Below are 11,527 nucleotides of genomic sequence, written 5' to 3' on the forward strand. Positions count from 1 at the left end.
TCACACAAATCAACGAAGCTATTTAGATGGGTAGCGGCATCTTCACTAGGAAGGCCAGAAAATGGATCTTTCATGACAAGATTCAGCAAAGCGACATTAATTTCACAAGATTCAGCATCGGTAAGAGGAACAATCGGAGTGCTAATAAAATCATTGTTGTTGGTATTGGTAAAGTCACACAATTTAGTGTTATGTTGAACCACCATGACAAGCAAGCAATCCAACACACAAGAAAACAAAAAGCAAGCGAGCAAAAAGAGGCAAATAGAGAAAGAGAGGGAGGATAGAGAGAGAGGGCGAATAAAACGGCAAGGGTGAAGTGGGGGAGAGGAAAACGAGAGGCAAATGGCAAATAATGTAATGCGGGAGATAAGGGTTGTGATGGGTACTTGGTATGTTGACTTTTGCGTAGACTCCCCGGCAACGGTGCTAGAAATTCTTCTTGCTACCTCTTGAGCACTACATTGGATTTCCTTGAAGAGGAAAGGATGATGCAACAAAGTAGCGTAAGTATTTCCCTCAGGTTTTGAGAACCAAGGTATCAATCCAGCAGGAGGCTACGCGTGAGTCCCTCGTACATGCACAAAGCAAATAACTCCTCGCAACCAATGCGATAAGGGGTTGTCAATCCCTTCATGGTCACTTACGAGAGTGAGATCGGATAGATATGATAAGATAATATTTTTGGTGTTTTTGTGATAAAGATGCAAAGTAAAATAAAAACAAAGTAAAAAGCAAAGGAAATAAAGTATTGGAAGATTAATATGATAAAGATAGACCCGGGGGCCATAGGTTTCACTAGTGGCTTCTCTCAAGAGCATAAGTATTCTACGGTGGGTGAACGAATTACTGTTGAGCAATTGACAGAATTGAGCATAGTTATGAGAATATCTAGGTATGATCATGTATATAGGCATCACGTCCGAGACAAGTAGACCGACTCCTGTCTGCATCTACTACTATTACTCCACTCATCGACCGCTATCCAGCACGCATCTAGAGTATTAAGTTCATGAAAACAGAGTAATGCCTTAAGCAAGATGACATCATGTAGAGGGATAAATTCATGCAATATGATAAAAAACCATCTTGTTATCCTCGATGGCAACAATATGATACGTGCCTTGCTGCCCCTACTGTCACTGGGAAAGGACACCGCAAGATTTAACCCAAAGCTAAGCACTTCTCCCATGCAAGAAAGATCAATATAGTAGGCCAAACCAAAATGATAATTCGAAGAGACTTGCAAAGATAACCAATCATACATAAAAGAATTCAGAGAAGATTCAAATATTGTTCATAGATAATCTTGATCATAAACCCACAATTCATCGGTCTCAACAAACACACTACAAAAATAAGATTACATCGAATAGATCTCCACAAGAGAGGGGGAGAACATTGTATTGAGATACAAAAAGAGAGAATAAGCCATCTAGCTAATAACTATGGACCCAAAGGTCTAAGGTAAACTACTCACACTTCATCGAAGGGGCTATGGTGTTGATGTAGAAGCCCTCCGTGATGGATGCCCCATCCGGCGGAGCTCCAGAACAGGCCCCAAGATGGGATCTCGTGGATACAGAAAGTTGCGGTGGTGGAATTAGGGTTTTGGCTCCGTCTCTGATTGTTTGGGGGTACGTAGGTATATATAGGAGGAAGGAGTACGTCGGTGGAGCAACAGGGGGCCCACGAGGGTGGAGGGTGCGCCTGGGGGGGTAGGCGCGCCGCCCTACCTCGTGGCCTCCTCCTTTATTTCTTGACGTAGGGTCCAAGTCTCCTGGATCATGTTCGGTGAGAAAATCACGTTCCCGAAGGTTTCATTCCGTTTGGACTCCGTTTGATATTCCTTTTCTTCGAAACCCTAAAATAGGCAAAAAAAAACAGCAATTCTGGGTTGGGCCTCCGGTTAATAGGTTAGTCCCAAAAATAATATAAAAGTGGATAATAAAGCCCAATAATGTCCAAATCAGTTGATAATATAGCATGGAGCATTCAAAAATTATAGATACGTTGGAGACGTATCAGTGTTCAAGCATATCAGCACTGCGTTTTAATTCTCTACCAAAATTAGCATTGAAGTCTTCTTGCTTAACCATAAATTTATCAAACTCATCTAAGCATGGGCTAGCAAACTTAGTAAATGGGATTTCAGCTTTATCATATCTATAGAGAGAATTTACCTTTACTATCTGTGTCAGGTTATCAAGACCATGCATTTCTTCAGTAGGCGGTAAATTAAGACCATGTATTTCTTCAATAGGAGGTAAAATCTTAACATCTTCAGCTTTAATACCCTTTTCTTTCATAGATTTCTTTACCTCTTGCATATCTTCAGGACTGAGAAATAGAACACCCCTTTTCTTCGGAGTTGGTTTAGGAATAGGCTCAGGAGTTCGCTGAGGAAGTGTCCAATTATTTTCATTTGTCAACATATTATTCAATAGAATTTCAGCTTCATCCGGTGTTCTCTCCCTAAAAACAGAACCAGCACAACTATCCAGGTAATCTCTCGAAGCATCGGTTAGTCCATTATAAAAGATATCAAGTATTTCATCTTTCTTAATAGGATGATCAGGCAAAGCATTAAGTAATTGAAGAAACCTCCCCCAAGCTTGTGGGAGACTCTCTTCTTCAATTTGCACAAAATTATATATATCCTTTAAAGCAGTTTGTTTCTTATGAGCAGGGAAATATTTAGCAGAGAAGTAATAAATCATATCCTGTGGACTACGCACACAACCAGGATCAAGAGAATTAAACCATATCTTAGCATCACCCTTTAATGAGAACGGAAATGTTTTAAGGATATAAAAGTAGCAAGTTCTCTCATCTTTAGTGAATAGGGTGGCTATATTATTTAATTTAGTAAGATGTGCCACAACAGTTTCAGATTCATAGCCATAAAAAGGATCAGATTCAACTAAAGTCATTATATCAGGATCAACAGAGAATTCATAATCCTTATCAGTAACATAGACAGGTGAAGTAGCAAAAGCAGGGTCAGGTTTCATTCTAGCATTAAGGGATTGCTGCTTCCATTTAGCTAATAACCTCTTTAGATCATATCTATCATTGCAAGCTGAAATAGCTTTAGCAGATTCTTCATCCAGAACATAACCCTCAGGAACAACAGGCAATTCATATTTATTAGGGGGAGAGTCTTCATCATCACTTTCATCAATAATATCAATTTCAACAATTTCATTCTCTCTAACCCTAGCAGGTTGTTCAAAAATTCACCAAGTGGCATAGTAGTATCAAGCATAGAAGTAGTTTCATCATAAGTATTATGCATAGCAGAAGTGACATTGATGTCTACTACACAACCTTCTTCTTGTAGATGTTGTTGGGCCTCCAAGTGCAGAGGTTTGTAGGACAGTAGCAAATTTCCCTCAAGTGGATGACCTAAGGTTTATCAATCCGTAGGAGGCGTAGGATGAAGATGGTCTCTCTCAAGCAACCCTGCAACCAAATAACAAAAAGTCTCTTGTGTCCCCAACACACCCAATACAACGGTAAATTGTATAGGTGCACTAGTTCGGCGAAGAGATGGTGAAACAAGTGGTATATGGATAGTAGATAAAGGTATTTGTAATCTGAAATTATAAAAACAGCAAGGTAGCAAGTGATAAAAGTGAGCGTAAACGGTATTGCAATGCTAGGAAACAAGGCCTAGGGTTCATACTTTCACTAGTGTAAGTCCTCTCAACAATACTAACATAATTGGGTCATAAAACTATCCCTCAACATGCAACAAAGAGTCACTCCAAAGTCACTAATAGCGGAGAACGAACGAAGAGATTATGGTAGGGTACGAAACCACCTCAAAGTTATTCTTTCCAATCAATCCGTTGGGCTATTCCTATAAGTGTCACAAACAGCCCTAGAGTTCGTACTAGAATAACACCTTAAGACACAAATCAATCAAAACCCTAATGTCACCTAGATACTCAAATGTCACCTCAAGTATCCGTGGGTATGATTATACGATATGCATCACACAATCTCAGATTCATCTATTCAATCAACACAAAGGACCTCAAAGAGTGCCCCAAAGTTCTACCAGAGAATCATGACGAAAACGTGTGCCAACCCCTATGCATAGGTTCATGGTCGGAACCCACAAGTTGATCACCAAAACATACATCAAGTGAATCACGCGATATCCCATTATCGCCACAGATATCCACGGCAAGACATACCTCAAGTGTTCTCAAATCTTTAAAGACTCAATCCGATAAGATAACTCCAAAGGGGAAACTCAATTCATTACAAGAGAGTAGAGGGGGGAAGAAACATCATAGGATCCAAATATAATAGCAAAGCTCGCGATACATCAAGATAGAGATCAAACACATAGCTACTGGTACATACCCTCAGCCCCGAGGGAGAACTACTCCCTCCTCGTCATGGAGAGCACCAGGATGATGAAGATGGCCACCGGAGAGGGATTGCCCCCTCCGGCAGGGTGTCGGGACGGGTCTAGATTGGTTTTCGGTGGCTACGGAGGCTTCTGGTGGCGGAACTCCCGGTCTATTATGTGTTCTAGAAGTTTTAGGTTACGTAGGTATATATGGGTGCAGGAGATATGTCGGAGTAGCTACGAGGGCCCCACGAGGCAAGTGGGCGCGCCCTAGAGGGGGAACGCGCCCCCACCATCGTGAGCACCTCCCGTATCTCCTGACGTGGAGTCCAAGTCTATCTGGTGGCTTTCGTTCCAAAAATAACTTCTCCAGTTGATTTCGTTCTGTTTCGACTCCGTTTGATATTCCTTTTCCTCGAAACACTTAAATAGGCATAAAACAGCAAATCTGGGCTGGGCCTCCGGTTAATAGGTTAGTCCCAAAAATAATATAAAAGTGGAAAATAAAGCCCAATATTGCCTAAAACAGTAGATAATATAGCATGGAGCAATCAAAAATTATAGATACGTTGGAGACGTATCAAGCATCCCCAAGCTTAATTCCTGCTTGTCCTCGAGTAGGTAAATGATAAAAAGATAATTTTTGATGTGGAATGCTAGTTGGCATAATTTCAATGTAATTCTTCCTAATTGTGGTATGAATATTCAGATCCATAAGATTCAAGACAAAAGTTCATATTGACATAAAAATAACAATACTTCAAGCATACTACCTAAGCAATTATGTCTTCTCAAAATAACATGGCTAAAGAAAGCTATCCCTACAAAATCATATAGTCTGGCTATGCTCCATCTTCACCACACAACATATTTAAATCATTCACAACCCCGATGACAAGCCAAGCAATTGTTTCATACTTTTGATGTTCTCAAACTTTTTCAATCTTCACGCAATACATGAGCGTGAGCCATGGACATAGCACCATAGGTGGAATAGAATGGTGGTTATGGAGAGGAAAAAAGGGAGAAGATAGTCTCACATCGACTAGGCGTATCAACGGGCTATGGAGATGCCCATCAATAGATATCAATGTGAGTGAGTAGGGATTGCCATGCAACGGATGCACTAGAGCTATAAGTATATGAAAGCTCAACAAAAGAAACTAGTGGGTGTGCATCCAACTCGCTTGCTCACGAAGACCTAGGGCATTTTGAGGAAGCCCATCATTGGAATATACAAGCCAAGTTCTATAATGAAAGATTCCCACTAGTATATGAAAGTGACAACATAAGAGACTCTCTATCATGAAGATCATGGTGCTACTTTGAAGCACAAGTGTGGAAAAAGGATAGTACCATTGTCCCTTTTACTTTTTTTATTTGGCCTTTCCCCTTTTTTATTTGGCCTTTCTTTTTTTATGGCCTTTCTATTTTTTTGGGACAATGCTCTATTGAATGATGATCATCACACTTCTATTTATTTACAACCCAATGATACAACTCGATACTAGAACAAGATATGACTCTATATGAATGCCTCCGGCGGTGTACCGGGATATGCAATGAATCAAGAGTGACATGTATGAAAGAATTATGAACGGTGGCTTTGCCACAAATACGATGTCAACTACATGATCATGTTAAGCAATATGACAATGATGAATGTGTCATGATAAACTGGATGGTGGAAAGTTGCATGGCAATATATCTCGGAATGGCTATGGAAATGCCATAATAGGTAAGTATGGTGGGTTTATGGTACCGGCGAAAGTTGCGCGGTACTAGAGAGGCTAGCAATGGTGGAAGGGTGAGACTGCGTATAATCCATGGACTCAACATTAGTCATAAAGAACTCACATACTTATTGCAAAAATCTATTAGTTATCGAAACAAAGTACTATGCGCATGCTCCTAGGGGAATAGATTGGTAGGAAAAGACCTTCGCTCGTCCCCGACCGCCACTCATAAGGAAGACAATCAATAAATAAATCATGATCCGACTTCATCACATAACGGTTCACCATATGTGCATGCTACGAGAATCACAAACTTCAACACAAGTATTTATCAAATTCACAACCACTCAACTAGCATGACTCTAATATCACCATCCTCATATCTCAAAACAATTATCAAGTATCAAACTTCTCATAGTATTCAACACACTCATAAGGGAATTTTATTATTCTTGAATACCTAGCATATTAGGATTTTAAGCAAATTACCATGCTATTTAAGACTCTCAAAATAATCTAAGTGAAGCATGATAGTTCATCTATTTCTTCAAAATAAAACTACCACCATGCTCTAAAAGATATAAGTGAAGCACTAGAGCAAATGACTAACTACTCCGAAAGATATAAGTGAAGATCAATGAGTAGTTCAATAATTATGCAACTATGTGAAGACTCTCTAACATTTAATAATTTCATATCTTGGTATTTTATTCAAACAGCAAGCAAAGCAAAATAAAATGACATTCTAAGAATGGAAAACATCATGTGAAGAAGCAAAAAACTTAGGATCAACCGAAACTAACAGATAGTTGTTGAAGAAGAAAGGTGGGATGCCAACCGGGGCATCCCCAAGCTTAGACGCTTGACACTTCTTGAGATATTATCTTGGGGTGCCTTGGGAATCCCCAAGCTTGAGATTTTGTGTCTCCTTAATTCCTGTCATATCACGGTCTCCCTAAATCTCAAAAAAGCTTCATCCACACAAAACTCAACAAGGACTCGTGAGATAAGTTAGTATAAACCATTGCCAAAATCTTATCATACTCTACTGTAGCAAATCACTAAAATTATTATTCAACATTTCATACTAAATGCCTCTGCATATTTAATAGTCCTATCCTCAAATAGAATCATTAAAGAAGCAAAAATATGCAAACAATGCAAACATAACAGCAATCTGCCTAAACAGGATAATCTGTAAAGAATGCTGCAACATCCATACTTCCCTAGCTCCAAAAATTATGAAATAAAATTCCCACTGTAGTAAATTTATCAGAGCTTAATATCCAAAAGGTTTCAACATTTTATCACATTCTGACTTTTCTAGGGAATTATTGCAACAGCGGTAAACTTTCTGTTTTCAAACAGCAACATGTGGACTTCTAAAATAGGCATAGTAAAGACTATTAATGACACTTTTATTGAAATAAAAGATGCAAAAACATTGTTCTAAATAACAGCAATAAAATCCTAATAAAATAAATTGACGCTCCAAGCAAAACACATATCATGTGGTAAATAAAAATATAGCTCCAAGTAAAGTTACAGATGAACGAAGACGAAAGAGGGGATGCCTTCCGGGGCATCCCCAAGCTTAGGCTCTTGGTTGTCCTTGAATATTACCTTGGGGTTCCTTGGGCATCCCCAAGCTTAGGCTCTTGGCACTCTTTATTCCATAGTCCATCGAATCCTTACCCAAAACTTGAAAACTTCACAACACAAAACTTAACAGAAAACTCGTAAGCTCCGTTAGTATAAGAAAATAAATCACCACTTCAAGGTACTGTAATTAACTCATTCTTTATTTATACTGGTGTTAAACCTACTGTATTCCAACTTCTCTATGGTTTATAAACTATTTTACTAGCCATAGATTCATCAAAATAAGTAAACAACACATGAAAAACAGAATCTGTCAAAAACAGAACAGTCTATAGTAATCTGAATCAAACGTATACTTATGGAACTCATAAAATTCTCAAATAAATTGCTGGACCTGAGGAATTTATCTATTAATCATCTGCAAAAAAAATTAACTAAATAGCGCTCTCCAAATAAAAATTGCAGCAGTTCTCGTGAGTGCTAAAGTTTCTGTTTTTTACAGCATGATCAACAAGACTTTCCCAAAGGCTCTACTTTTCACAAACACTAATTAAAACATAAAAACTCAATCATAACAGAGGCTAGATAAATTATTTATTACTAAACAGGAGCAAAAATCAAGGAAGAAAAATAAAATTGGGTTGCCTCCCAACAAGCGCTATCGTTTAACGCCCCTAGCTAGGCATGATGATTTCAAGGATCCTCACATAAAAGATAAGAATTGAAACATAAAGAGAGCATCATGAAGAATATGACTAGCACATTTAAGTCTAACATACTTCCTATTCATATGGATTTTGTGAGCAAACAACTTAGGGGAACAATAATCAACTAGCATAGGAGGGCAAAACAAGCATAGTTTCAAAATTTTAAGCACATAGAGAGGAAACTTGATATTATTGCAATTCCTACAAGCATATGTTCCTCCCTGATAATAATTTTCAGTAGCATCATGAATGAATTCAACAATATAACCAGCACCTAAAGCATTCTTTTCATGATCTACAAGCATAGAAATTTTATTACTCTCCACATAAGCAAATTTCTTCTCATGAATAGTAGTGGGAGCAAGCTCAACAAAATAATTATCATGTGAGGCATAATCCAATTGAAAACTAAAATCATGATGACAAGTTTCACGGATATCATTATTTTTTATAGCATACAAGTCATCACAATAATCATCATAGATAGCAACCTTGTTCTCATAATCAATTGGAACCTCTTCCGGAATAGTGGATTCATCATAAAATAAAGTCATGACCTCTCCAAATCCACTTTCATCAATATAATCATCATAAATAGGAGGCATGCTTTCATCATAATAAATTTGCTCATCAAAACGTGGGGGACAAAAAAATATCATCTTCATTAGACATAGCTTCCCCAAGCTTGTGGCTTTGCATATCATTAGCATCATGGATATTCAAGGAATTCATACTAACAACATTGCAATCATGCTCATCATGGAAATATTCAGTGCCAAACATTTTATAGATTTCTTCTTCTAGAACTTGAGCACAATTATCCTTTCCATCATACTCACGAAAGATATTAAAAAGGTGAAGCGTATGAGACAAACTTAATTCCATTTTTTTAATTTTCTTTTATAAACTAAACTAGTGATAAAACAAGAAACTAAAAGACTCGATTGCAAGATCTAAAGATATACCTTCAAGCGCTAACCTCCCCGGCAACGGCGCCAGAAAAGAGCTTGATGTCTACTACACAACCTTCTTCTTGTAGACGTTGTTGGGCCTCCAAGTGCAGAGGTTTGTAGGACAGTAGCAAATTTCCCTCAAGTGGACGACCTAAGGTTTATCATCCGTAGGAGGCGTAGGATGAAGATGGTCTCTCTCAAGCAACCCTGCAACCAAATAACAAAAAGTCTCTTGTGTCCCCAACACACCCAATACAACGGTAAATTGTATAGGTGCACTAGTTCGGCGAAGAGATGGTGAAACAAGTGGTATATGGATAGTAGATAAAGGTATTTCTAATCTGAAATTATAAAAACAGCAAGGTAGAAAGTGATAAAAGTGAGCGTAAACGGTATTGCAATGCTAGGAAACAAGGCCTAGGGTTCATACTTTCACTAGTGTAAGTCCTCTCAACAATACTAACATAATTGGATCATAAAACTATCCCTCAACATGCAACAAAGAGTCACTCCAAAGTCACTAATAGCGGAGAACGAAAGAAGAGATTGTGGTAGGGTACGAAACCACCTCAAAGTTATTCTTTCCAATCAATCCGTTGGGCTATTCCTATAAGTGTCACAAACAGCCCTAGAGTTCGTACTAGAATAACACCTTAAGACACAAATCAATCAAAACCCTAATGTCACCTAGATACTCCAATGTCACCTCAAGTATCCTTGGGTATGTGTCACAGCCCTAGAATATTGTTTGTAAATAGTTGCATCTTCATCCAGGCATCATATTTAAATTTCTGAAACTTGAACTGAGGAATTTTGGAAGCCTCAAAAACTTAAATAAAAGAGGGGCAAAAACCCTAGAAATCTCATTCATTGCTCCAAAATGCTCTTCTTAAATGTTTGATAATTTTTGGTAAGGGTTCTGATCCCAACCAAAATATTGAACATTTTTAAGGAATTATTTTTGGGACTTTGGATTTAATTCATTAGCTATTTGAATTTGAATTATATTCATATAATTAGAATATAATTTCAAATACCCCTGAAATATTTTATAAGCTTTTGGAAGAGTCCATCTAGCAATATAAAATATTTAGAGGAGTTTTTGGCATTGTTTGAATTATTTTAAATTCAAAACAGTGGCAAAATAAATTAAATAAAACAAAACAGAAATAAAAGAGAGAGAGAGAGAAGGAAGTTACCTGGCCTCACCCGTGCAGCCCACTAGAGCCGGCCCAGCTCCTGTGCTGGTCCAGCACTGTGCGGCCCAGCCCACCTCCTCCCCCTTGTCATCTTCCTCCTCGCGCCAGTAGGCGCAGGCGCGTGGCCGGAGCGCGCGCGCACGCGCCCGAGCCACCTCCTGCTTGCCGCCCCGCCCCGGATCGGCTAAGGATGCCACGACACCCCCCCTGGAACCCCCTCGTCCGCTCCCTTGCCTCCCTGCTCTCTCCCTCTCACTCCCCTGCTCTTTTCCCCTCATGGCCGAAGCCGCCATGGCCACTCCGCTGAGAAACACCGCGGCCAGCCACTCCCTCGCTCCCTCTCCGTGTTCCCGAGATCCGTATCGCCTCCAGCGTCATCCTCGCCAAACCAAGCATCACCGGAAGCCCTGCAATGCCGGCGCCATCATCTTCTTCTTCCTCGGGCACCGAAGGCCGTCATCGTCGGTTCGTCGCCGTCGTCGCTTCCCCGAGCTCGTTGACCATCTCAACGTGACCACTGTGAGCTCATGATCCGTTTCCCCCTATTACCGCACTCGATAGTGCTCTATAGTCGCGTATGTTGCCGAGCCCGAAAGCTCACCGCCGCCGGCCATGTCGCCGTCGTGGCTACAGACGCCGTAGCTCGTGCCTGGGCGCGTCATAGTACTCGGTTTGCTCCCAGGAGATGACCCCGACCACCAGCTGGACCTGCCATGCACCAGAACTCCGAACCCGCGCTCGCCCGAACTCCGGTCGCCGCCGCGGGCCCCGTTCCGGTGAGCTCGGGCCACCTCAGCCCCTGCCGTTTGCACAGATGGATACGGGCGACTCCCAGCTCCACGTAGACGCCCTCATCCGCCCCTTTGGTCGCCGGAGATGCAAACCCGAGCGTCTCCGCCGCTCTGCTTGGTCGTCGGCGGCTAGCCGCCGGTGTGTCCGACGTGGCCGCGTGATTAGTGTTAAT

This window comes from Triticum dicoccoides, chromosome 3A, assembly GCF_002162155.2.
Source record: "Triticum dicoccoides isolate Atlit2015 ecotype Zavitan chromosome 3A, WEW_v2.0, whole genome shotgun sequence".
NCBI classification, from domain to species: domain Eukaryota; kingdom Viridiplantae; phylum Streptophyta; class Magnoliopsida; order Poales; family Poaceae; genus Triticum; species Triticum dicoccoides.